The sequence below is a fragment of the Rhinatrema bivittatum genome, chromosome 1 (genome assembly GCF_901001135.1).
Source record: "Rhinatrema bivittatum chromosome 1, aRhiBiv1.1, whole genome shotgun sequence".
NCBI lineage: Eukaryota > Metazoa > Chordata > Amphibia > Gymnophiona > Rhinatrematidae > Rhinatrema > Rhinatrema bivittatum.
The window spans coordinates 723,430,905-723,458,115 of record NC_042615.1 but is presented as its reverse complement, the minus strand read 5'-3'; the positions used below and the strand labels follow the sequence as shown (position 1 = coordinate 723,458,115).

At 45.8% G+C, this 27,211-nt stretch overlaps 3 non-coding genes across 3 annotated transcripts; 1 reads left to right on the top strand and 2 right to left on the bottom strand.

Annotated features, from left to right (window-relative positions):
* Nucleotides 1-385: 385 nt before the first annotated feature.
* Nucleotides 386-504, bottom strand: LOC115082823. Its single transcript, XR_003854312.1, has one exon. It is a non-coding gene; the product is annotated as a 5S ribosomal RNA (ribosomal RNA).
* A 4,001-nt stretch (nucleotides 505-4,505) lies between these two features.
* LOC115082737 lies at nucleotides 4,506-4,669 on the top strand. Its single transcript, XR_003854242.1, has one exon. It is a non-coding gene; the product is annotated as a U1 spliceosomal RNA (small nuclear RNA).
* A 19,425-nt stretch (nucleotides 4,670-24,094) lies between these two features.
* On the bottom strand, nucleotides 24,095-24,258 carry LOC115082739. Its single transcript, XR_003854244.1, has one exon. It is a non-coding gene; the product is annotated as a U1 spliceosomal RNA (small nuclear RNA).
* Nucleotides 24,259-27,211: the final 2,953 nt, after the last annotated feature.

Below are 27,211 nucleotides of genomic sequence, written 5' to 3'. Positions count from 1 at the left end.
AGTGCGACTGAGGAGGAGAAAAAAAATTCACGCCCGCGTGCAATGCAGAAAAAAACACAACTAAAACAGTCGATGACAACTGAGGGATGCACGCGGGAACTCCTGTGCATGAGCAGAGCAAAGCTCTGCTATTGGAGAAAATTCTGATCCGCGCCGCCAGAGGACTTGCACCCATTCAGCATAGCTCATTCACTCACTTATGGTCGGTTAAACATACTATTCCTGGACAATGGAGATTTTTTTTTCTTTCATTCTTTTCATTTTTTCCTCTCTTCCATTTTGAGGGGGCCCCCCCCCCCTCAAAAGTGGCCTTGTAAAAAGGAAGGGGAACGAAAGACCATAGAGAAAAATGTCAGGTGCAGCAAAAGGAGTTAAAAGAAGAAAAAGCCTACAGCACCTGGTATTCCCAGGCAGTCTCCCATCCAAGTACTAAACAGGCCCAACCCTGCTTAGCTTCCGAGATCAGACGAGATCGGGCGCATTCAGGGTGGTGTGGCCGTAGGCAGTGATGTAGCTTTCCTCTCATCCTCTTAGCCTTTATCACAGGCTGCTGCTGGTGTCACCTCTCATCTTACTGTAGGCTAGCTCCTCCCAATTCCTAGCACTGTTTTCACTTGCATTTACTTCTCCAGCGGCACTTCCCTCCCCCTGCTTTCTGAACAGACTGCCTCTGCCTTTTCCCTGCACAGACTCAAACCAACCTACAAAATACAGTGATCCGCATTATTCATCAGCCTTCTTCATTGGGCCCTGCCAAACAAGGGACTGGTTGAAAGTCAGAAATGTTTTGCTCTCCTGGGTATGTGGGACTTCTTCGCCTCCTCCCAGCTTGGTGGCTGCTGCAACCAGATGGAGTTATACTGGGTGGCAGAGGATCCTTAGACTTAGGGACATGATAGTAAAAATCCAGATCAACTAGGTTCTGCTGTATCTCACCAGAAAGGTGATGTGGACCAATGAATATTTGGGAGCTGACAGCTATGGAGAAATATTTTTTTATTAAAATCTTAAATCTCATAAGGCAGCATACCTTATGCAGAAAATGAGAGAATGCCATGCTAGACACACCAGTAGAAAACTCTCTTAAATGATTTTACTGATAAGGCATTGCACATTTCCATTTTCCAAATGGGTTACACAATTGTCTAAATATTTCTATGATTGGATTTTATTATAAACAATTAATCCAAATGGCTGTATGTAAATTTGTTCTGGTTTTGCATGTGAATTCAATGTTTTGTATACAAATGCTATCTATGACCATGCAATGAGTTATAGTACCAGTATAACCTTGGTATGTTTCTAAACTTAACTCTATGGCCTAGTAACGTTTTAGCATACACATTTCTATCTAGCATGTCCTCTTCTGCGGTGTCTGCCTGTCCAGCAAAAGCAAAGCACAAAAACTGAAGCATAAAAGCTATAGAATAGTTGTTAGTAATTATAAAGCTACTTATGATCAAAAACAAAAAAACTTAGGGAACAAGAATGACTTCTTGTGTGACGTATAAAAAATGTTTCACTGCTTCATCACTCTTTATCACAAGTCATGCCTGCAACAGGGATTCTGAGCACCCACATCAGGGATAACCTTAAATGGGCTTCGTAATCCTTGGTGCCATAATTTTTTCTGCTTTCTGTCTTTTCCAAACCTGACTACTGGGGCTGAGACAGCTTTGGAGGCTGCAGTAGGACAGGCAGCACATCTGTAATACAGGCCATATCTAGGCTAACCAGTGCTCTGTGGGAAAACTGAAATTTATGCCCCTCTCCTCCCCTTTGGTGGTGGCAGCTCTGGAACAGTGCTCCTTCCTTCCATACTGGTAGTGGCAACGGCACAGTGATCAATTTTTCCCTCCCCTACCAAGAAATCCCCCTTTCTCCTTCTTTTTTTTTAAATCCAGTACCACTGTCCCCCCGGAGCCCCTTTATTTTCCCCTCTGTCTACATGATGTGGAAGAGTATAGGGAAAGGGGTGCCAGCAATGTAGCATTCCCCATACATGGCGCCCTGGTGCAGTGCACAGTTGCATACACTTAAAGCCGGCCCTGCTAAATAAAGCCAAAGATGATTCTGACATAATTCCTGGCTGGAACAATGCCCCTTTAGGAAAATTTCACTTTTATATAAGGTTCTTGCACTTACATGTGTAGCCAATTATGCATACTTTACAAAGACATGGATGTGTTCTGGAAGTCTGTAACTACTGGTGGCCCACAGCTGGCAGAGGGCATTAATTTCAGTTCATAGAAGCACTGATGGCTCACACTCCTGCTGACATTTGAACTTATGCTAATTCCTTATACTATCTGTTCCATGTGTCCAAGATATGTGCATATATCTTTCTGTATAATTAATAGCTTGACAAACTGCTGATACTGAGGGAATTTTCAGCATACATAGCCTCAAATACTCAGACTACAAGTATTTAAAATATAAATAAATAAAAATAAATAAAAAGGATTGCATTGTATTTCAATTAAAACCAAAAGTGACACTTCACAGCTGAAAGTTTGAAATGTATGTATGATAGTTTAATTTTGTACTTGGTAAATTCTGTATTTGAATATAGTTTTTAAGCAATATTTAAACTATGTAAAGTTTAAAAAAAACCCAAATATTTCAGATAGTCATATTAATCTTTCTGCAAAATTTTGCAAATTTAACATGAAAATTGCCACAAAATTGTGAAACATCTGCCACAGACGGGCCGATACAGTAAAAATCGTGGGAGAGCGGGCGAGTGCCCAGGCCACTCTCTGCGCGCGATTCAGTAAGTTAATTTATTTAAATTAGGGCCCGGGGAAAAAGAGGCGCGGCAGCTGTCAGCGAGTTTTGACAGCAGACGCTCAATTTTGCCGGCGTCTGTTCTCAAACCCGCTGACAGCCACGGGTTCGGAAACCAGATGCCGGCAAAATTGAGCGTCCGGTTTTCAACCCACAAGCCCATTTAAAATTTTTTTAATTTATTTTTAACTTTTTATTTAACTTTTGGGACCTCTGACTTAATATCGCCATGATATTAAGTCAGAGGGTGCACAGAAAAGCAGTTTTTACTACTTTTCTCTGCACTTCCCCTGCACCGGCAGAAATTAACGCCTACCTTTGGGTAGGCACTAATTTCTTAAAGTAAAATGTGCAGCTTGGCCATCATGTTGCGGGCGCTATTAGTCTCGGGGGTGGGGGTTGGACGCACGCTTTCGACGCGCTATTACCCCTTACTGAATAAGGGATAAAGCTAGCGCGTCAAAAACGCGCGTCCAAATGCCGGTTAACAGTGCGCTCCACCGGAGCACACTGTACTGTATCGGCCTGTATATTTGCTAACTCTTGCCACAGATTCTTGAAAATATTCTGCAAGAAACTGGGGACTCTGCTTACAATTTTAGTTGCTGGTTCAAGTGCCTGATAAGCATCTGGAAATATTTTCTGGAGGAGGATCCTAGCCTTCCAAAAATCTGTATGCATTATTATTATTGCATAACTTATAACTAGCAGATTACAGATAATGAAGGTGCTAAAATTCTGCAACAGTACATTTCCTGTTATGTATTATTCATATAACCTGTCAGTTGCCTGTCCAAAGTGGTATACAATATAAAACGGTTCATATATAAAAGTACTAAAACAAATTGAAAACATCCTGCCCCTCCCCCCCCATATATCCTCTCTCTTCCATACTCTGTCCCCTGTTCTTCATCACCTCCCCCAGTAACATCCACAAACACTGCCAGCCCCTTACAAGGCCACTAAAAAGCAAAGCTACTTTTCCAAATTACCTATCAGGAAACAGCCTCTTTGGTTTTTTTCCTAATAATCATAAAATTAGATTCTAATCTAACATAAAGATCATTGCAGTTATTTAGGCATTTGCATTAATCAGGAAAAACAACTTTCTCTCTCTCCCTTTCATTCCCTGTGTGGTGTATTTCTAACGTCCCCTAGCAATCACTCTGGGCAAATATAAATTCTATGAAGATCCAGAAACTAAAAGACTTTAGGGACTTAACTCGAGTTGCTTCTGGTGGGCAGAAACGTCCCACCCCTCTCATACACAAGGGACTTCTCCTTTTCGGAATATCCTGCATGGCATTAGAAAATCAAGGACGCAAACAAAATAGAGACATATAAAATGCTCAGAAGGATTTGTTTTTACCCATAGTAGCCTTTTCATACATGAAACAGAAAACCTAGACTAAAAGAACAGAGAACTACCATTAAGCGAACAGGCGGATGCAAGTAATCCTACAGGCATAAAAACACGTCATCACATGCAAATACTGAAACTGCACAGGATTCTGGGAAATGGCAAACGGTATCTGTAGAACAATTTGATTCCTTTTAGGGGTTCTTTAAATGAAGTTAACACTTATCTACATCATGGGCACAACTCCCAATATAGTTGTTATTTAAATAGAATGATTTCTAGCACACAATGAAAATGCCTCCTCTGTGTGTACAGTGCTGGCTGAAAGAAGACGTGGCAGATTTTATAAAAGCAACTCATACTTACCTGGCAGGGGAGATACCATGATCAGGAAGGTGGTTCTCCCAGGGCGAGGCTCATCCATTGCACTTCGGTTGTGCTGACCCCTGCGATTTCCCCAAATGCGGGAAAGTCGACTGCATAATTTCTGGTAGTGGGGGACTGCGTTCGCGCTTTCCCCTGAAATTTTGGTTAAAAAATAGAAGAAATTAAACAGTGCCATTTGGCGATGTGTAGAAGTTTACAGGGTGGTGGGTGGGTTTCATGAGGACTAACATCCTGCACAGGTAAGCAACATTTGTTGGTAGTCCTCACATATGTGAGTACCGAGCTGAGGATGTCAGAGTATGCACCAAATGTACTCAGGTGTGCAAGGCACTAGGCCTGGGATGAAATTTGGCTGAGGGCATCCTGAACCCCACCAGGCAGGCGGAAGGATGTTGGTACGTCACATTGTAAATACCCCGTTTCCCCGAAAATAAGACAGTGTCTTATATTAATTTTTGCTACCAAAGATGCACTAGGCCTTATTTTCAGGGGATGTCTATGCCCCTGCGTCAGCCATGCCTCACCAGTGTGCTGTCAGAGAGAGGTAAGAGTGTGCAGCATTCATGGTAGTCAGCTTGGGCTGACTCTGCTGCTTTTGAACCTCTGCACACTGCTTGGAAGGGGTCCCCCGACTGGTACTGCCACCATCCCCAGATGTCAGTAATCTTGATGCCACTGTCACTGCTGCCACATGGCTATTGGGGAGGTGCCGATTGCTGCTACTGACACTGAAGCCCATTCTGCTGCCTCCTCTGTGCAGGCCCCGTGGGCTTCCACTTTCTCCATGCTGATCTCGTACATTGTGAGATCCGCATAGAGAAAGTGCTATTCTTGCACATTCCCAAAGATTACACGTGCCAATCACTAAAAAGTAAATTTTTTTTTTTTACCTTTGCTGGCTGTTAGTTTTCTAATCGGTTGGTCACAGGCTTTTTTTTTTCCACCTTCCCTTTCTTATTTTTTTGCCAATTCCTTTTATAAGCCCTCATCTTCTCCAAATTAGACTACTGCAACGCGACTCTTCTTGGCCTCCCCTCCTCATATACAAAACCACTCCAAATGGTCCAAAACGCAGCAGCACGTTTACTAACAAACACCAGAAAAAGAGACCACATCTCTCCAGTCCTTCAAGCCCTCCACTGGTTACCAATACACTTCAGAGTAATTTACAAATCCATCACATTATTATACAAAATCATTCACCAACACACCACAATCGACCTACAAATTCCTCCCCGTGTTCACGAATCAACAAGACCGACTAGGGAAGCCTACACAGGATGCCTCCTTGTTCCACCCGTAAAAACTACTAATCACAGAACCTTGAGAGACCGAGCCCTTTCAACAGCAGGCCCTCCGCTATGGAACTCTATCCCACCAGATCTAAGAAACGAACCGTGCCTCTTAACGTTTAGGAAAAGACTTAAGACATGGCTTTTCAGGCAAGCCTTCCCGAACTCCACCTAACAAGATCCATCAATGACTCCTATGCTAAGTAGCTGTATATAATGGACTCCATATTTATTTTGTTCTCTTGTATTTATAGAGAACTCCTTATTTACATTGTACACTTGTATATAATTATCCTCCTCTATCTCTTTTATTTCTTATAATCCCAGTTCATGATCCCTTGTTAATTGTAACTGCTTCTCTTCTCCATGTTTAGTTATGTTTTTGGTTATATTTCTGCACCCCTGTTTTCTGTAAGCCGACATGATGAGAACGAGTTCTTGAATGCCGGTATAAAAAAACCTTAAATAAATAAAATAAATAAAAATATTGTCCTTTTTTCTTCCGTATTTCTTTTCTCTCAGTCTTCTTCCCTCAAACACAGTCAGGTTCTCATTCTCACATGCATTTCTCTCTCTCACACACACAGGCTCTCACTGTCACATGCTGTCTCTCATACAATCATTCATACACACAGTCTCTCACTGGCACATGTGTCTGATGCTCACACACACAGGCTCTCTCTTCCACATGCTGTCTTGCTCAAGCATAGGCTCTCACCGTCACACGCTGTCTCTCTCACACACACAGAGGCTCTCACATGCTGCCTCTGCAAACATTCAGATCCTCACTCCCACACACAATCTCTCAACTCATCTCATACACGCACACACACACCCTCTACAGACCCTCAGCCTCTCTCTCACCTCTGGGCCTCCTCTTCGCGGGTCGCCGCAGGATGGGCTCTGCAGCGGCCCTGAACTTCTCGGGCCTCTTCTTCTTCCTCGGCCCTGCTACCGGGCCTCTTCCTCTTCTTGGGCCGCTGCGACTTGGGATTCGCAGCAGCCCGCGGCAGCTCCTCTTCTGCACGCGCTGATGCTCTTTCTCCTTCCTGCCCATGCGGCTCCGGCAACGTTTACTTCCGGGGCCGCACAGGCAGGAAGGAGAAAGAGCATCAGCGCATTTGAACGCAATCTTTTCCTTGTGCCCGGGGGCATTGGCTCCCCTTGGGATACCACTGCTCGCGTCTGCCCCTAATACTTTGGAAACTTTATTTAAAAAAAAAAAAAAAAAATATGACGTCACAGGATTGACCGGCCCACCGGGGGAAGCCCGATCCCCCGATAGGTCAAGCCGCCCCTGTTTACAAGGGATGTCTTACTTTCAGGGGAGGTCTTATATTTAAGAATTTGGCAAAACCTCTACTAGGTCTTATTTTTGGGGGATGTCTTATTTTCGGGGAAACACGGTAGGTTGCGCAAGACTGGCCGAAGATGGAATCTTGTCTTCCGGCTTTGTCCAAGCAATAGTGGGCTGTAAAAATATGGAGAGAACTCCAGGTGGCAGCCCTGCAAATGTCAGGAAGCGGCACAGAGCGTAGGTGTGCTACTGAAGTCGCCATGGCCCTCACAGAGTGTGCTTTAACACAGTCTTAAAGCGGAATGCATGCTTGCTGAGAACAAAAGGATATGCAGTCCGCCAACCAGGAGGAGAGAGTCTGTTTACCCACAGGCTGCCCCAATTTGATAGGTTGGAAAGAGACAAACAGTTGAGTGCTTTTCCTGTGGGCAGCTGTACGGTCTAGGTAGAACGTTAGAGCCCTTTTGCAGTCAAGGGTATGCAGAGCCTACTCTCCTGGACTGGAATGGGGCCTGGGAAAAAAGGTAGGTAGTAAGATGGATTGATTTAGAAGACAATCCGAAACTACCTTGGGTAAGATATAGTTGCGATGGAGAAGGTACAGAGAAGGGCAACGAAAATGATAAAGGGGATGGAACAGCTCCCCTATGAGGAAAGGCTGAAGAGGTTAGGGCTGTTCAGCTTGGAGAAGAGACGGCTGAGGGGGGGATATGATAGAGGTCTTTAAGATCATGAGAGGTCTTGAACGAGTAGATGTGACTCTGTTATTTACACTTTCGAATAATAGAAGGACTAGGGGGCATTCCATGAAGTTAACAAGTAACACATTTAAGACTAATCGGAGAAAATTCTTTTTCACTCAATGCACAATAAAGCTCTGGAATTTGTTGCCAGAGAAGGTAGTTAGTGCAGTTAGTGTAGCTGGGTTCAAAAAAGGTTTGGATAAGTTCTTGGAGGAGAAGTCCATTAATGGCTATTAATCAATTATACTTAGGGAATAGCCACTGCTATTAATTGCATCAGTAGCATGGGTTCTTCTTAGTGTTTGGGTAATTGCCAGGTTCTTGTGGCCTGGTTTTGGCCTCTGTTGGAAACAGGATGCTGGGCTTGATGGACTCTTGGTCTGACCCAGCATGGCAATTTCTTATGTTCTTAGGGTGAGTGCGGAGTACTGCCCGGTCCTGCAGACATTTAGTGTAAGGCAGATAGGTAACTAGAGCCTGTAATTCACTAACTCTGCGAGCGGAAGTGATTGCCAAAAGGAAAATCACTTTCCATGTGAGATATCGAAGGTCAAAGGATTGAAGAGGCTCGAATGATGGTTTCATGAGCCGACCCAAAACTAGGTTGAGCTCCCAAAAAGGGGCCGGAGGATGCAGAGGAGGCTTGAGGTGAAGCAAGCCCTTCAAAAAACGTGTAACAAGGGGTTGTACTGATATGGAAACATCCCCGACACCTTTATGGAAGGCGGCTACCGCATTGACATGCATCCTGATGGAGGAAGTTTTTAGACCGGACTCTGATAAGTGCCAGAAATAGTCCAGAAACTTCGTGATTGGACAGGTAAAGGGGTCAAGGGACTGAGAAGAGCACCATGACGTAAAACTGGTCCATTTGTAAGAATACGATTTTCTCGTGGAAAGCTTCCGTGAAGCAATCAGGACAGGGGAAACTGGTTCAGAAAGGTTAAGTGGCTGAAGGATTAACCTTTCAACATCCATGCCGTCAGGGACAAGTCTTGAAGATTGGGGTGGTGGAGGCACCTGTCGTTCTGAGTGATTAGAAGCGGGTCCTTTCCCAAGGGAATGTGCCTGCGATTGGAGAGATCCTGAAGTATTGGAAACCACACTTGGCGCGGCCAGTGGGGTGCTATCAGGATCATGGTTCCCTTGTCCTGACATAACTTCACGAGAGTCTTCCAGAGAAGTGGAAGTGGAGGGAATGTATATAGGAGACCGGTTGCCCATGATAGGGAGAATGCATCTCTTGGCTGATAGTGTTGGCTGCGAGTGAGAGAGAAGTTGTCTACTTTGCGATTTTGAGGTGACGCAAAGGGGTCTATTTGAGGATAACCCCATTGTTGGAAGATCGCTTTCACTACTGAGGGGTTGAGAGACCACTCGTGCAGTTGAAAGGTGCGACTGAGCTTGTCTGCCAACACATTGCCCACTCCCAGCAAGTAGGTGGCCCTGAGGTACATTGAGTGGGAGAGGGCCTCCACCCATATCTGTGCAGCTTCCTGACACAGAACATAGGAGCTCATCCCTCCCTGTTTGTAGATGTACCACATGGCCACCTGGCTGTCCGTCTGGATTAGGATGACTCGATTGGAGAGGCGATCCTGAAATACCCTGAGAGCATATCTAATTGCTCACAGCTCCAGGAAATTTATTTGGTGTTTGGCTTCCTCTGGAGACCAAGATCCTTGTGTCTGCAGATCAGCCACGTGGGCTCCCCAGCCGAAGTTGGAAGCATCGGTAGTGAGAGTTATTTGAGGGTCTGGAGCCTGGAAGGGCAAGCCCTGGAGGAGATTGACCTGATTTCTCCACCAGGCGAGAGACTGATGGAGTGAGTCTGTTACGTGGACAATGATCGACCAGGGCTGAATGGATTGAGTCCATTGTGACCTTAGAGTCAACTGCATGAATCTCATGGCCAAGCGGGCCATTGGGGTGACCTGAACTGAGGATGCCATGTGTCCTAAGAGGATGAGAAAGTGGCGGGCACTCGTGGAGTGCTGAGACTGCAGCTGGTGTGCAAGAGACACGAGAGTGAGAGCTCGCTGTCGAGGCAAAAAAGCCTTTGCCTGCAAGGTGTCCAAGTCTGCCCCAATGAATGATAAGGTTTGAGATGGGACTAAGTAGGATTTGTCATAGTTGATGAGAAATCTGAGTGAAATTAGAGTGTGTACGGTAAGATGTAGGGACGACAGAGCAGCTTGCTGGGTGGGAGCCCTGATTAACCAATAGTCTAGATAGGGGTAGACGTGGACACCCTGAGTCCTGAGGAAGGCTGCAACTATGACGAGGCATTTTGTGAAGACTCATGGTGCAGACGCGAGGCCGAATGGAAGCACTGATAGTGCTTGGGGCCTACTAGAAACCCTCAGGTATTTGTGATGAGATGGAATTATCGCGATATGAGTGTATGCGTCCTGGAGGTCTAGAGAGCAGAACCAGTCTCCTCTTTGTAGAAGAGGAAGAAGAGAGCCCAAGGTTACCATTTTGAACTTCTCTCGCTGGAGGTACTTGTTGAGGGCACATAGATCCAAAATTGGACGAACGCCTCCCGATTTTTTGGGGATTAGAAAGTGCCAGGAATAGAAACCTAGGCCATGCTGAGAGTAGGGTACTGGTTCTATTACCTTGGACTGGAGGAGGAGGGAGACTTCCTGTTCCAGAAGGATGGAGTGATCAGATGTTCTCCACATCTGAAGAGGTGGGGAGTCCGGTGGAATGGAGAGAAAGTTCAGACGATAACCTTGAGCAATTATCGCTAGGACCCACTGGTCTGAGGTGTTGGAGTGCCACCTGTTGTTGAAATGGCACAATCGACCTCCCACTGGTATGTGGGGCAATGGAAACTGGCTGCTGCTCTCTATGCAGGAGTCAAAAACCAGAAGCAGGGCCCGGCTGAGAAGCTGCTTGCGGTTTTTGCTTTCATGTCTGACTAGACTGGGCTGGGCTTTCTGAAATGGTCTCGTAGAACGGGTTCTAGTTGGTGGCGGGTAGGACTTCTTCGGGCGGAAGAATGACTTCTTAGAGTCCTTCCGGAAGGGCTGTTTTGAAGAGTACTCAGAAGGCATCAGAGAGCTGTCTCAGGATCTCATGATGGTCCTTGAGTTCCGCCACCATCCGTTGAATCTGCTTGCCAGATTGTCTCCTACACAGGGCAGGACGGACAATCTGTCCTGAACTTCAGGGCGAAGGTCGGAAGACTTGAGCCAGGCCCATCGTCTTGCCGAGATAGCAGTGTCCCTGGTAGCAGTGTCAAAGATATCGTAAGATTATCTGATCTTATGCTTGCCTGCCTCAAAACCCTTGTTTACTAGGGTTTGGAGTTGCTCTTGAAATTGTTAAGGCAGGGAGTCTGCTAAGTCTTGTATCTGCTTAAATAAGACCCTATTATATTGGGTCATATAGAGCTGATAAGAAGCAATTCTGGAGATAAGCACTGATCCCTGGAAGACCCGGCGACCAATGACATCTAGAAATTTCTGTTCCTTGCCTGGGGGAAAGGAAGTATGAGGTTTTGATCTCCTTGCTCTCTTCTGGGCAGATTCGACAACTACAGATTGGTGATCCAATTGAGGTTTGCGAAAGCCTGGAGCTGACTGAATGAAATAGGTGGTGTCAGCTTTCCTGTGGACTGGAGCAACAGAGCCAGGATGTTCCCAGTTCTTTTGAGGAGATCAAGAAGGACCTGATGGATAGGGATGGAGGTTATTTCCTTGGGAGCATCCAGGAATTGTAACAGCTCCATCATTTGATGCCTGTCATCTTGTTCAGTCTGCAATTGGAAGGGAACCAATTCAGACATTTCCTTCACAAAATTTATGTCCTCTGGAGAAGAACGCTTTCTGCTTTCAATAGGTGAAGGCAAATCATCGGTGTCTGGTGAAGAATCATCAGTACAGGTGTTGTAGGGATCAACACCTGCTCCTCTAGGGACTAGAGGAGGACGGGGCAGTGGGATCCCAGATGGTCCTGGTCAAGGCTCCGAAGGACTCAAAGGAATAACTGGAGGCACCGATGAAGGTATCGAAGGCACCGGTGCAGGCATCGACGGATGGCTCGAGGGCGCTGATGGACGCGTCGGCACCGATGGGTGGATTGGTGGCACCTGACATATAGGCATCGACGGAACTCCCGATAGAGGGATGCGAAACGGTGTTTCTCCTCCCGATGACAACGCAAGCGGGGGGGGGGGGGGGGGAGGCACCGGAGCCATCTGTGACTCGGGGTTCATCGGTGGGAAAGCAGCCACAACGCTTCCATCCTTGAGAGCAGTGGTGCCAACGCTGCTGGAATTGGGTCAGTGGTCTGTTCCGCAATCGGTACCGGTGTCAGAGGAACCCAGAGTCGATGGATCGCCTTGTCGATGGCCTCCTGAACCATCCGGTCCAGTTCTTCTCGAAGACCTGGAGCAAGCAGCCCCGGCTCCAGAACAGAAGAAGGAGGCAGAGGCATAGCCGGAGGGACCACCGTTAAAGGCGGAGTCATGGCTCCCAATACCCTGTTGGGTGAGGGTTGCCTCGGTGACCCGGTCGCCGAAAAGTTCGGTGCCTTTTCTGGACAGGGTTTCTTCAATGGCAGCTTGGACAATGGCAAGGTTGATGATTTGTTCCCTCGATGGTCCGAGACTTTCGATGCCGGTGGTGATGCTTATCTCTACGATCCCCTCGGTCCTGAGGGGGAGTAGAAGGTGTCGAAGGCCGAGAAGTCGTCGATGCTGGACGATCACCGGCCTGAGGTTGATGCTGGTGCGAAGTCGACCACGCCGGTTCAGACGACTTCTATGCAATTGATGGCGTCTGGGTTTGAGCACGGAAGAAAGGTTCCATTTTCTCCATTCTAGCCTTGTGACCTTTTGGAATCCTAAGGGCACATTTGGTGCAGGTTAGGACATCGTGCTCACATCCGAGACACTTAAAACAGACCTTGTGAGGGTCTGTGATAGACATGGTGCGATTACAGTCTGGGCACAGACGGAACCCAGACGCCATGGCCATGAAAAAATTGAGCCGCGGTACGGTAGACGGCCAGTAGGCCGCGAGGGCCAAACTCGATGGTAATCGACGGAAAACTGGTAAAAAACTTACCGGAGTACTGCGGCTTGAAAAAGTTGAAGGAGGGACCCCTGTGGGGTAAATTAAATTTTAGTAATTCCGTGAGGAAAATTCCTGTCAGGAATCTCTGCACAGCTCCTTAACCATGTGGCTACTGCTGCGCAGAAAAAAGAAGACTGAAGGGGGACCCCTGGTGGCTGCAGGGTTAGTGCCATGCTGGGCATGCCCAGTAGGGGCCAGTCAAAGTTCTGGAAACTTTGACAGAAGTGTTCCGTGATTGGGCTCTATCCTCTGATGTTACCCATATGTGAGGACTACCCATCCTGCGAGAAATAGTGGAACTAGAAAAGGCACAGAGATGGGAGACCAAAATGAAAGGCTAAAGATATTAAGGCTCTTTATCGTGAATTAGACACAGCTAATGGATGATAATGGTCTATTAAAATCATGAGTGAAGTAAAACAAGGAGATGCAAACCACTTTACTTTTTCAAAAAATAAAAAGATTAGGAGACACTCCATGAAGTTAAGTAGTGAATTTAAAACAAATTGGAGAAAATAATTTTTTCATTCAATGCAGAAACTCTGGAATTCATTGCCGGAGAATGTGGTAAAGGCAGTTAGCATAGCTGGGTTTAAAAATGGTTTGGACAAGTTCCTAGACAAAAAAGTTCATAACTTGTTATTAACCAGGCAGACTTGGAGAAACCACTGATTATCTCTGGATATAAGCAGCATAGAATCTATTATTTGAGACCCTGCCAGGTACTTGTGATCTGAATTGTCCACATGATGGACCCTTAGTCTGACTCAGTAAGGTGGTTCCTGTGTTATTAGATCATGTACTGGACTACAGTGCTACCTAGATATGTAGGTTGTGTAGCGCTCAGAAATGTTTAGCAGTAGTAAAGTGATGTGTAAAGTTACGTGTTAGAGCATTCCTCTATATCAGTGGTTCTCAACCTTTTTTCGGCCGGGACACACCTGACAGATGGTTTTCGCATGCGTGACACACTGAACATATGACCGTCATGGGGCTATATGTAAACATACACTCTGCATCCACGGGAACCCCCTTGACCCCAACAATGGATGCAGAGCAGAAGTAGGGCATCACCCATAGAACTCATCATGCAAAAAAAAAAAGATATTCTAGTTCTGATGACATCTCAGTAAAAGCAAAACAAACTCCCTTTATTAGCTGGCACAATAGCCCTCCTTATGAAAAGTTAATAATTTACCACTAATGCATATCATATTGAGAAAACACAACAAATAAGACTGATACAATTGCCTACATGCTAGTAAAATACCTCACCTCGGGCACACACACAGAACCTACCTTCACCAAGTACTGAAAGACCACACATTATAAATATGGAGACAAACTGGAATGGAAAACTAAAAAAAGCCTCGCTGCATGCAGTGCAAACCGGGAGAAATGGAAAGAGAAATATAGCACCTAACACAGTCCCAGGATCTGCAATAATGCACAGAAACTAATCTGTACAAAGTTACACCTGCATTATGGAACACATAACAACCCTATCTATGAAAAGGCAACACTACAAATATTAAATCAGGTCCTAAACACCAATACACCTCCTATTAGGAAAACAGAACAAGCCAAGCTGCTATAGATCCCCACACAGAAATAACTGTAAAACTGTATTAATAAATGTTTCAAAACAGCTGATTAACAGAATAACGTCAAACAATTAAAACATAAAAATTATTTAAAATTGTCCAAATATCAATAAAATATTTCAAAACAGCAGACATCACATAATACTCAATCATTAAAATGGCAATCAAGAAAAATAAATTTAAAACGCCAGCTTTACTTACCCTCCTCCAGCAACTCTCCTACTCCTTTCCCTTGAAAGCACATTACCAGGAGCAGCAGCGGCTGCTGAAGCTCTGTCCTTACGGTCCTCTTCTTTAGGGCCCACAAGTCACATACACACCAAATAAAACCTACGACCAGTCTCTGTCTCACACACACACCCCAGTCACCTCCCTGCCCAGTCTCTGTCTCTCACACACATACCCCAGTCACCTCCCTGCCCAGTCTCTGTCACTCACACACACCCCAGTCACCTCCATGCCCAGTCTCTGTCACTCACACACACCCCAGTCACCTCCCTGCCCAGTCTCTGTCTCTCACACATACCCCAGTCACCTCCCTGCCCAGTCTCTGTCTCTCACACACACCCAAGTCACCTCCCTGCCCAGACTCTGTCTCTCACACACACCCCAGTCACCTCCATGCCCAGTCTCTGTCACTCACACACACTTTGCTTAGAGTCCCAATGCTGTGTTCCCCTTTAATTTTGCAGTGGCAGATTTTCCAGTGCTGTCGTTGCCTTCTCAGCCGCACTGAAGCAGCAAACATTTTTTATAAAAATATGCCTCAGCACTCAAGCCTTTCTTCTGGCTGCCAGGATATCCCTAGGCTCCCGCGGCCCCCCATCTGCCTGCTTTATGGGAGCTCCTATTGCCCCATCTGTAATCAGCATGGCTGAGTGCCACTTTTAATCGTGGTTCTGCTGCGCTCACTGTTGCATGGAGGTGGGGGGGGGGGGGGGGGGGGAGAGAGAATCCACAGAGCAACCGGCCTCTTCGTGCTTGCGACTCACTGCCGCTTTGGGGAATCCCTACTCTATCGCGGTTCCTGGATAGGTTGGCCTCTTTTTTGTGGCTCGCCGCCATGTTTAATTTCAGCACTTCCAGCCCGTGGTGGCCACAGGGTCTGGCTTCTCCGCCGCCACGGGCCTGGACACTGCAACTCCTCCCAGCCTCCCTCAAACCACACCACCCCGGGCTATGAGATGCCCCTTCTTCCTGCCCCACCGGCCAATCAGAGGCTTCCTCCTCCCACTGGCAGGAAGAAGGGAGGAGGCTTCCGATTGGCCCGCTGTTACAAAGATCTGAAACACTGTTTCCTTCAAACATAACAATAGCCTTTGAACGTTGCCATGTATCCATCTCATGACAACAGGAATGAAACAAAATTAGTTATGAAAACGTTACACTTTTGACCCCAAATACATGTACGTGGGAACAGAGTCTCCTAGAGTTTTGTATTCAAGTTCCAAGGCAGTTGTCAAGCATCCTCACCACCGCTAAAACTTGCATAGGCACTACAATAAAACACTAAATTACCTAAGCAGAGGCTGGATTACTTTTTGGTCCACTGCCACTGCAATACAATATCAGTCCATGCAGCATCCTTCTGTTGCAGGTAGTCTTTTACCATGTAATCTTTTACAACCATTGTTGCCATCCGATACACATCTTCTGTTTCCATATGTACACTGTCCTGATACCAAAGGTTCCTTGCTATCCAAATGGCTTCTTTCATGCAGTTGACGACGATCCAAACTTTTTTGTTCGGACGTAGCAGTAGTTTCCTTTTGGCCCATGTAAAACCATAAAGAATCATCTCCTCCGTTGGGCAGGTCCCTGGCTGTAGAGCGGTGATCCATCTACTCACTCGCTGCCAGAGGTCTTGTGCTCTTGTGCACAGCCAAAAGATGTGTCGAGGGGACTCCTCCTCCCAACAGTCTTTTTGTACGCACATATTGCTTCCTTTTTTCCGTCTTTTGAAAACAAAACTTCTGGTTGGCAGGCACTCATGAAGGATACTCCAATTTAAATCTTGATGAGAATTGAACAAGTCTTTGTTGTTCACATTCCTCCAGTCCTCTCCCCACCTCTTCCCCATCATCAAATTCATTTCTGTCAGGTCTATCCAGTAAAGTGCGGCCGCGTTTACCCGGCTCCTAACCTGCATTCTACTCACTTTGCGGCCACGTTAGCCCTTCCTGCGATCCCGAATCCCCTTTAACCTACTCCTACCGCGTCCTAAAATCCCCGGGCAACCCCTTCCGCACGCGGCATGTATATTGCATGCAAACGAGCGAATTAGCTATTCCCTAGCATCCCGTAACCCGGGCCCCGACTATCGCTATTTTTCCCTGCTGTTTTGTCGCGCGTTTAACCTGCTAACTTACCGCCTACCCCCAGCCCCCGCTCACCTGCCCCGGCCGCGATCATGGGTGCCGGTCTCCGGGGCAGCCCCAGCCCTCTCCCCTCCTCCCGAAGCAAAAAAAAAAAAAATGCGAAAAAAACGTTGCAGCCCCCTCCGATGTCCGGAGGGGGCTGCAAAAAGTAAGTCGCTTCGTACTGCCAGCCCCTTCTTCCCTCCTCCCGAAGCAAGGCTGCTTTTCGCGCCCTGCTTCGGGAGGAGGGAAGAAGAGACACTGACAGTGTGAAGCGGCGAAGCAACTTACTTTTTGCAGCCCCCCTCCGGACATCGGACCTCTCCTGCCTCCCGCTGCGCGACTTACTTTGTTTTGCAGCCCTCCGGCCATCAGCAGGATGGCTCCCCTGCCTCCCGGCGAAGATGGACGCCTGCACGGGGAAAGCGGCCCCTGTGCGTGCAATTGGCCGCTCAAGACGTGACGTCACGACGTTTGGCGTCACGGCATGTGACGTCACGTCTTGAGCAGCCAATTGCACGCACAGGGGCCGCTTTCCCCCGTGCAGACGTCCATCTTCGCCGGGAGGCAGGGGAGCCACGATCCGTTCCTGCTGATGGCCGGAGGGCTGCAAAACAAAGTAAGTCGCGCAGCGGGAGGCAGGAGAGGTCCGATGTCCGGAGGGGGCTGCAAAAAGTAAGTTGCTTCGCCGCTTCACACTGTCAGTGTCTCTTCTTCCCTCCGCCCGAAGCAGGGCGCGAAAAGCAGCCTTGCTCCGGGAGGAGGGAAGAAGGGGCTGGCAGTACGAAGCGACTTACTTTTTGCAGCCCCCTCCGGACATCGGACGACCTCTCCTGCCTCCAGCTGCTCGCGAAGATGGACGCAAAAAGTAAGTTGCTTTGCTGCTTCACACTGTCAGTGTCTCTTCTTCCCTCCTCCCGAAGCAGGGCGCGAAAAGCAGCTTTCCTCTGGGAGGAGGGAAGAAGAGACACTGACAGTGTGAAGCGGCGAAGCGACTTACTTTTTGCAGGCGTCCATCTTCGCGAGCAGCTGGAGGCAGGAGAGGTCGTCCAATGTCCGGAGGGGGCTGCAAAAAGTAAGTCGCTTCGCCGCTTTGTACTGCCAGGAAGTCCCGACTTCCTGGTATCTGTCATTTCAAATGACATTTGAAATGACAGATACCAGCGTGGCGTGAAGCGTTAGGCCCGCGCACCCAGGATACTGTATAGGCGCTCTATCCAGTAAAATGGGTTGCGCGGGCCTAACGCTTCACGGACCCTTCTTAGACGCGGTTTACATTTGCATGAAATTATAGTTCAGGATCGTGAGGTAGGTGAGCTGGACTGTGCGTGCGGCAACCGTGGGTGCGCCGGGCACTAACGCAGCTCTTCCTACCGCTCGGTACTGGATAGACCTGTGTGTGAGGTATCCCACACTCCTGTAGCATCACCAAGTCACATTTCTTCTTCCTCAGAAAAGAAAACACCGCCTCACATTTATCTTGACTTTTTATTCTTCGGACATTCACACTGATGAGGGTGAACATGATGCATAGTTTAAGAACATAAGAAATTGCCATGCTGGATCAGACCAAGGGTCCATCAAGCCCAGCATCCTGTTTCCAACAGAGGCCAAAACCAGGCCACAAGAACCTGGCAATTACCCAAACACTAAGAAGATCCCATGCTACTGATGCAATTAATAGCAGTGGCTATTCCCTAAGTAAAATTGATTAATAGCCATTAATGGACTTCTCCTCCAAGAACTTATCCAAACCTTTTTTGAAACCAGCTACACTAACCACATCCTCTGGCAACAAATTCCAGAGCTTAATTGTGCGTTGAGTGAAAAAGAATTTTCTCCGATTAGTCTTAAATGTGCTACTTCGTAACTTCATAGAATGCCCCCTAGTCCTATTATTCGAAAGTGAAAATAACAGAGTCACATCTACTCGTTCAAGACCTCTCATGATCTTAAAGACCTCTATCATATCCCCCCTCAGCCGTCTCTTCTCCAAGCTGAACAACCCTAACCTCTTCAGCCTTTCCTCATAGGGAAGCTGTTCCATCCCCTTTATCATTTTGGTTGCCCTTCTCTGTACCTTCTCCATCGCAACTATATCTTTTTTGAGTTTGACTTGGTATTAGATGCCACCAATCCAGGGTCATTCCTTTTATCAAATTTTCTTCTTTTTTTTTTCCTTTGTAGCCCTCTGAAGGTTCCATTCCTGTTGTCTTCCGGAACTTTTTAACTGCTGCTGATTTTAAATATCTGTCAGTTGGTCCTCCACTATCACTGCCACTTGCCCCAGTTGTATCTTCTGTAATGATCCCTGTTAGGTCATCTTCTTGCTCTTTTCTCTTTAAACATGGGGCATTATCCATTGTTTCCTCTTCCCCTATCCCTTCTGCTGCTTCTTCAGTGTGGGACTCCTCACCTGTCTCATCTTCAGATCCCCAATTTATTATGGGCTGCAGGATGTTTTGTAAAACATCAGAAGGTTCGGCTGTTTCTTTGGCATTGCTTTCAAAGAGTATGTCATCCTGCACCTCTTTTATACGCTGATACATATAGGGCACAGGTGTAGCAGTTGCAGAAGCCATAAGTGTTTTCTCTTTAATTTCCCCTTCTTTCCCCTCCTCTGTTTCAATGAGTGCCTCGCTATGGTCAGATTTTGGTGAACTGCTTATTTTCCCTTTACCTCGGGGTGGCTGCACTGGACTCATTTCATTCTCACCCGACCCCCTCAGGCATATCCACTTCCATGTGTCCATTAATTTTCTTTTCTGCTATACAGGCCACTTGACTATTTCGTCCCTTGTCACTTATTTCCTCTTCTTTATTCCACATTTCTTTGTTACACATTTCTGCTATCTCCAACATCCTCTCCACCTCTTCTTCATTTGTATCCCCTTCATTTTCATTGGTCAGATGACCCTCAAGCTTATTTGCATCTGCTTGATATGCAGAACTCCCATGATCTCTTTCTTTCCTTCTAACCTTTTCTTCCCTAAAATCTTCATTAAATCTTTTGGTTTTTGTTCTGTTGGCATAGGAAAACTCACAGTCTTTAAATACATGTCCTTTGCCTCCACAACTTTACTTTCAAAGCAGTCAAAAGTTTCATGACCAGTTTTCTTGCAGTTGTTACAAAAAACCTCTTCACATTCTTTGGCTATGTGTCCAGGTTTATTACATCGTCTGCACTTTTTTGGCTGCCCAACATAGTATACACTGCCTTGGCTTCCACCAAGCTGTATCTTGCTTGGGAGGTGGCACCAGTCTTTTAAGGACTCATCATATCTTAACTTGCAGAAAAATTTTCTGATACCATTTTTAACCCCATCCTCATCTTTGCATTCAGTCCCATTAATAACTTCACAGAATTGTCTAAGCCAGTGGTTCTCAACCTTTTTTCTGTCGGGACACACCTGACAGATGGTTCTCACATGCGTGACACACTGACCCATGATCGTCACAGGGCTAGATGTAAATGTACAGTTTGCATCCACGGGAACCCCCCTGATCCACAATAATGGATGTAAAGCAGAATTATGACATTCCCCGTTCAACTCACTCTACAAAAAAGATATTCTGGTTCTGGTGTCATCTCAGTAACAGCAACTCAAACTCCTTCTACTTCCAGGCTCAATAGCCCTACTTATGAAAAGACAGCAGTTTACCACCAATGCATGTCCTCTTGAGAAAACGCAACAAATAAGACTGATAAAACACTTACATGCTAGTAAAATATCTCTGTAACAGACACAGAACCGACCTAACATACTCCCAGGATCTGTAGTAATGCACATAAACTAATCCACACACAGTTACACCTGTATTATGGAATACACTCAAACAGGAGCAACCCTATCTATGAAAAGGCAACACTACAAATATTAAATCAGGCCCTAAAAACCAATACACCTCTTATTAGGAAAACAGAACTAGCAAGCAGCTATAGATCCCCACACAGAAATAATTGTAAAACTATACTAATAAGCAGAATAATGTTTCACAACAACTATGAACAGAATAACATCCAACAATTAAAAACTCATAAAAACTATTAAAAATTCTCCAAACACCAATAAAATATTTCAAAAAAAGCAGACACATCACATAATATTAAATAATTAAAATAGCAGTCAATCAAGAAAAATAAACTTAAAAAGCCACCTTTACTTACCCCCTCCAGCAGCTTTCCTACTCCTCTTCCATGCAGGCTGTAGCACACACCAGAAGCAGCAGTAGTGGCTAAGCTCTATACTCATGGTCCTCTTCCTTAGGGCCCATGTCTCTCACACACACACACACCATACCAGTCATGCCCCCATGACCAGTTTCTGTCTCTCACACACCAATCATCTCCCAGTCTTTGACAAACACACCAGTCACCTTCCTGAACAGTTTCTCTCATGCCATACACACACACACAGGCGTCCCACTCCCGTGTTCCACTTACATATATGGGCTTCTCACTCTCATAATCACTTTCTCTTTCTCACATACACTCACCAGTCTCTCACTCCCATGCTTGTTCTCTCCACATGCACAGGCTTCTCATTCCCATAATCATTTTCTTTCTCTCCCACATACACACACACCAGTCACCTGATCTCTCTCATGCATACACACACACACATAGGCTTCCCACTTTCATGTTCTCTTTCAGATATACAGGCTTCTCACTCCCATGCTGTGTCTCACACACACACAGGTTTCTCACTCCCATGCCCACTCTTCACCTGCACAGGCTTCTCATTCCCATAATCACTTTCTCTCTCTCTCTCTCTCTCACACACACCAGTCACCTGATCTCTCTCATGCATACACACACACACAGGCTTCCCACTTCCATGTTCTGTCTTACATACACAGGCTTCTCCCTCCCATGCTGTGTCTCACACACACCCAGGTTCTCACTCCCATGCTCACTCTCTTCACATGCACAGGCTTCTCATTCCCATAATCACTTTCTCTGTTACACACACACACACCCAGTCTCTCTCTCATTTCCATGCTCGCTCTCCACGTGCACAGGCTTCTCATTCCCTGAATCACATTCTCTCTCTCACATTCACATACACACCAGTCACACCGTCACCTTACCAACCAGTCTCTCTCATATACATGCACACACCCAGGCTTCCCACTCCCATGCTCTCTCTCACATAATCAGGCTTCTCACTCCCATGCTTTCTTTCACATACACCCCCACAACACCAGGCTTCTTACTCCCATGCTTTCTCACATACCCAGATTTCTCACTTCCATGCTTTTTTTCTCTCTCTCTCTCTCTCACACACACACACATCCCTGACTGTCTCACACTCTCACATACACATCAGTCATCTCCTTGAGCAGTCACTTTCATTGTCTTTCACATATACACATACATCAGCTCTCTGACCAGTTTCTCTCAATCACACACATACTCTCGATCAAATACATTATCTCACTTACACACAGGCTCTCAATCACACACATTCTCTCACTTACACACAGGCTGGCTGGCTGCTTCTCTCTCTTTCTGTCACTCACTTCCTCTCTCCCCCCCCCCCCCCGGCACAAACGGTAGCTGCTCCTCCAGCCCCCGCAGGCCAAGAAGGAAGAATTCCATCGATCGCAGGAGGCTCATGCTGCTCTCTCCTTTCCCTTCCGCTTTCTCCCCCAGAGCAGGAAGATCAGCTGCCTCTCCTGCTGCCACCGGCCTCCTGCTATCTTCGGGCGTCTGAACTTCCTGTCGGGGGGGGGGGGGTAGCGGAAGCGCAGCGCACAACGTCCGCTTCCTCCCTCCCCCCCCCCCCCCCCCCCGCAGGAAGATCGGCGGGCTGTACGGCCCGACGCCCGAAGATAGCAGGAGGCCGGTGGCAGCAGGAGAGGCAGCTGATCTTCCTGCTTTGGGGGAGAAAGCGGAAGCTGTGCGCGACGCTTCCGCTCCCCCACCCCAAGCAGGAAGATCGATGGACCATACGGCCCGACGCCCGAAGATAGCAGGAGAACGGGTGGCAGCAGGAGAGGCAGCTGATCTTCCTGCATTGGGGGGAGGAAGCGGAAGCTGCACGCGGCGCTTCCGCTCCCCCCCCCGAACAGGAAGACCGGTTGGCCATACGGCCGCAGCAGCGCTTCCCCATGTGTGCCGTGATGGCGCGCGAGGCGTGGGTTCTCTTGCGGCACGGCCTTTCTTCTTCCCGCGCACCACTTCCTGTTCCGGGTCCGGGGGGGGGGGGGGGGGGGGAATGCAGGCGTGGGAAGAAGAAAAGGGCAGCCGCAGATGCCACAGCTTTTTTTTTTTTTCACCGCTGCCGTTCCCGCTGGGCTTGAACGTGCTGATAGCCCAGCGGCAACGGCAGCAGGGAAGAACGAGCAGCGGGAGGGACCGGGAGCCACGCGACACACCTGCCGGTGCTTGGCGACACACTGGTGTGTCGCGACGCACCGGTTGAGAACCGCTGGTCTAAGCCATGTTAAGAGATCTTCATACTTTACAAATTCACTATACATCATTATGTTAATGACTCTCCTGTTAGCCTGAGTCAAGGCTCTAAAGTAGAATTCCTTTAAGGGTGCTTCATTCTTAAGTCTCTCAACCCTTTCAATGCAAGTCTCAAACATTTGGAAAGCAGAGAAGATTACTTCAAACTTCTTACCTCCAGGAAATGCAAAAATGTAGTTCAAATGTTCAAACTTCAAGCACTTCTGTAACACAAGTCTGCTAAACATCAATCTTTCCATCTGTAGATCTCGTTTAGTCTCAAAACACACAGCATTACGACGCGCATAGGTGCCGCCATCTTTTGGAGTCTTCCTCCTTGCCAACAGCTCAGTTACCAGCTCACAGGTCCACCACCTCTTCCACCGCAAACATGGTCGCCTCTACCAGGCCCTGGGAGCGCCACCTTCCAGATCATGGACAGTCTCCCCTGCCAGGTAAGTATATCTTCATAAGATTCAAAAAGTTACAAATTACTAAAAACATTGTTTCCAATTCCATAGCCATCAAAACATAACCCCTGTAACCCTATTCATGTATCCATTTTATTCCAAAGCTATTGTGAAACAAAAATGTTATACTTCTGGCTCCAAATTCATAAACTTCCCCCTTTTTTTGGTATATTTTATCATTTATAAAACTGATCTGTACATTCAATATAAAAACTTTTACAACTAGTTTCTTCTATTTTTTTCACCAAAATTTCAGGGGAAAGCGCGAACGCAGTCCCCCACTACCAGAAATTATGCAGTCGAGTTTCCCGCATTTGGGGAAATCGCAGGGGTCAACACATCCGAAGTGCAATGGACGAGCCTCACCCTGGGAGAACCACCTTCCTGATCATGGTATCTCCCCTGCCAGGTAAGTATGAATTGTTTTCAAAAAGTCTGCCATGTCCTCTTTCAAGCAGCATTGTACACACAGGGGGAGTTAATTCCACCACCTGCTAAAAATCATCTCAGTGAAACAAGAAAAACATTCACAGTTGTGCACACTAGAAAGGCATGGTTACTCTAATTTAAAAAGCCCAACTACAAATAAATTTTACTTAAGATACTGTATGTCATTTCCCAGAATCCTGTGCACATTTAATATTTGCATACGGTAACGTGACAGTAGAATGCTGCACATCTTCCATTTTTTTGTAAGAAAACTGATTCTGGCTAACGGTAACTCTCTCCGCCTTACTTTTATTAATCCAAATTTTATCTTGGATCTGAAAATGGCATAATTATTTGATATCCTACTTAGAAAAAAAGAGAGCTGTTAAGGAATGTATGTTTTTATCTTTTATTTCATACCAGGCACAAGTTTACGGGTGTTAAAAGAGTGCCTCTCTCCCACAATGTATATGGATGGGGAAGGAGGGAAGGGTTCAGCATCCAAGGTCTCTCTTTTTAGCTCTGAACCTCAGTGTACTTTATTTTTTGTTTTATTTTAAACTCATGTTGCATTATGTCATGACCTCAGTCAGTAGGGGAACTCAGACTTGCCGGATGTGACAGCTAGGGGGAGGGAAAGAGTTAGGAAAGTACCTTTTTTCTGACTTATAAAACTGCCTTGATTACTTGACACAACCATAACTTCTGGTAAGTGGAAACCTAATAAATGCTTTCTTTTGCCCTACTTAGCAGGGATTGTCTTTTATGAGTTTCTGTATAGTGCTGCATACATCAAGCGGTGTATTAGAGATGTAAAAGCTGGAAAAGCTAATGTCCTTGATCTGTTTATTTTTGTTTTCACACTTGGTGCACTTTCCACCTGCATATAAATGCTGTACCATTATGAACATATGCACTGTAACTTCAGCTATTTGGTTTTCAAAACCTAAAATTGTGGACTATAATGTGACAAAAATAAATTTTGTGCCTTGAAAACGAATTCCGATTGTGACAGATATGAGGGTAAAATATTGGCAATTGAAGGGCAATTGAGTTTGACACATCAAACCACTTCTTGAACCATATGATTTTCATACCATTCTTCAAGCTCTGATACTTACTGGTATAAACTACTGTATTTCTTTATATATTGGTCTCCCTCAGAAAACAATTAGACCGCTTCAACTCATTCAACATTCTGCAGCCCAATCACTCACCAATACTAAATCGTGGGACCGTACCACTCCAATATTGCCAGTTCAATGTCACATAACATCACCACCAGTCCCTGGCTCCTTTCAACTTTGCACTTATGTCCCTTCCCAAAATCTAAAGTCATCAAGGCAATGCTTGCTTGAAATATCTCCCAGATTTACCAGACTAGCAGTTACATGAGATCAAGCTCTCTCTATTACAGGCCCACTGTTTGGAATTTGATTCCTTCACCTATCACACTAATGCGCAGTGCCAAGGATTTTCAGAAAGCTTTGAAAAGTGACTTATTTAGACACACATATGAAGACTCAGGCAATTTAACTATTCATACACGACTACAATTACTTTTGCACCAGTAAGTATAATTTTAAAATTTTGCCTAGTCCATTGCGAATGCTTAATGCATGGTGAAGCTTGTAGTCTTCTTATTTTATTTAATGAATATGTTTTTACTTTACTGTGAATGTTTCATTTTAACCCATCCTGAACATTGGCGGGCATGGGTAACAAGTTCTTTTAAATAAATAAAACAAAAAAATGTGAGTTCATGAAATTAGCATATTATTTTCACTAACGTTTCTGAGTTAGCCCATGCCATTTTCAGAGTCATAGCAGAAGCATTCACATTGGTTCCTCTCCTATTCCTGCAAATCTGTGAATACAGCTGCATACTTTTCAACCGATCTGTGACAAGAACAGGGCATGGGAACTTATCAACCTGAACCTGCCGGAGCACTATGATGAGATAAATAATAGGCAAACAAAAAGGCAGCCAGTCACAAAGCCAGAAACATGTTGACAAAAAGGGACCAAAAAGCAATACCCTTAGATGTAAGTAACTTATAGGAAAACGAACATGTCTACAAAAATCAAGACAAATGAGCTTGCATACCATATGGGATTCTAAAAAGAAACAAGTGTATAATCACAGGCCCAAAATAAGAGAAAGGGAAGAAAACAGGCTAATAAAAATGAAAACAAATTATATATAAATCAATTTTTTTGGTAATTTCCTGTTCCAAGGGGAAATAAAAAAAACAAAACCCACAACAAAAAACAGACATTATAAATGAAGAGGCAAGAGCAAAATAGAAAATTAAAAAAAAATAAATCTTTAACTCAGCCATCACTTCAGTGCTATCAACATAGGATTGGATTACACACCCTAAGTATTTACATTCACGATCAATGATTTATTAAGTCAAATTATATTCTTGCTAAATGCATCATTATTCTTCATTGATTGTTTATGTATTGTTAGAGCTTTTGATTTTCAGTTTAAACTGCTAAAAACACTCCCAACACGAAAATCTGCTCTATTATTTTAAACTAAACCGCCCCAAAATTGTACAGCTATTACCCTTAGCTCCCCAATTTAACCACAGAGGTCAAAGGAATTCCTTCCCCCCCTTCAAATGTGGTCTGTGGGACTGAGAATTGAAGCATCAGTCTGCCCTTCCCCATGATGATATTACACACTGCCCCTGAAATGGCCTGAAAAAAGGAGGCACCTACAGCTTGGTGGCCCTCCCAACTCGGGAGCCTTACTGCCACTTTGAAAGGCATAGCATTAGGGTATCCCTCATGGTTCAAACTTCATAACAGGCCTTGGACTAAAAAGGAAGAGGAGAATTTTGAGGTTCTGCATTCTCTTCCTTTCTTTTTGTTGGTCCACATTAGCAACAGTGAGAAGCGAGGGGGAAGGGTAGCCTAGTGCACCACTCTA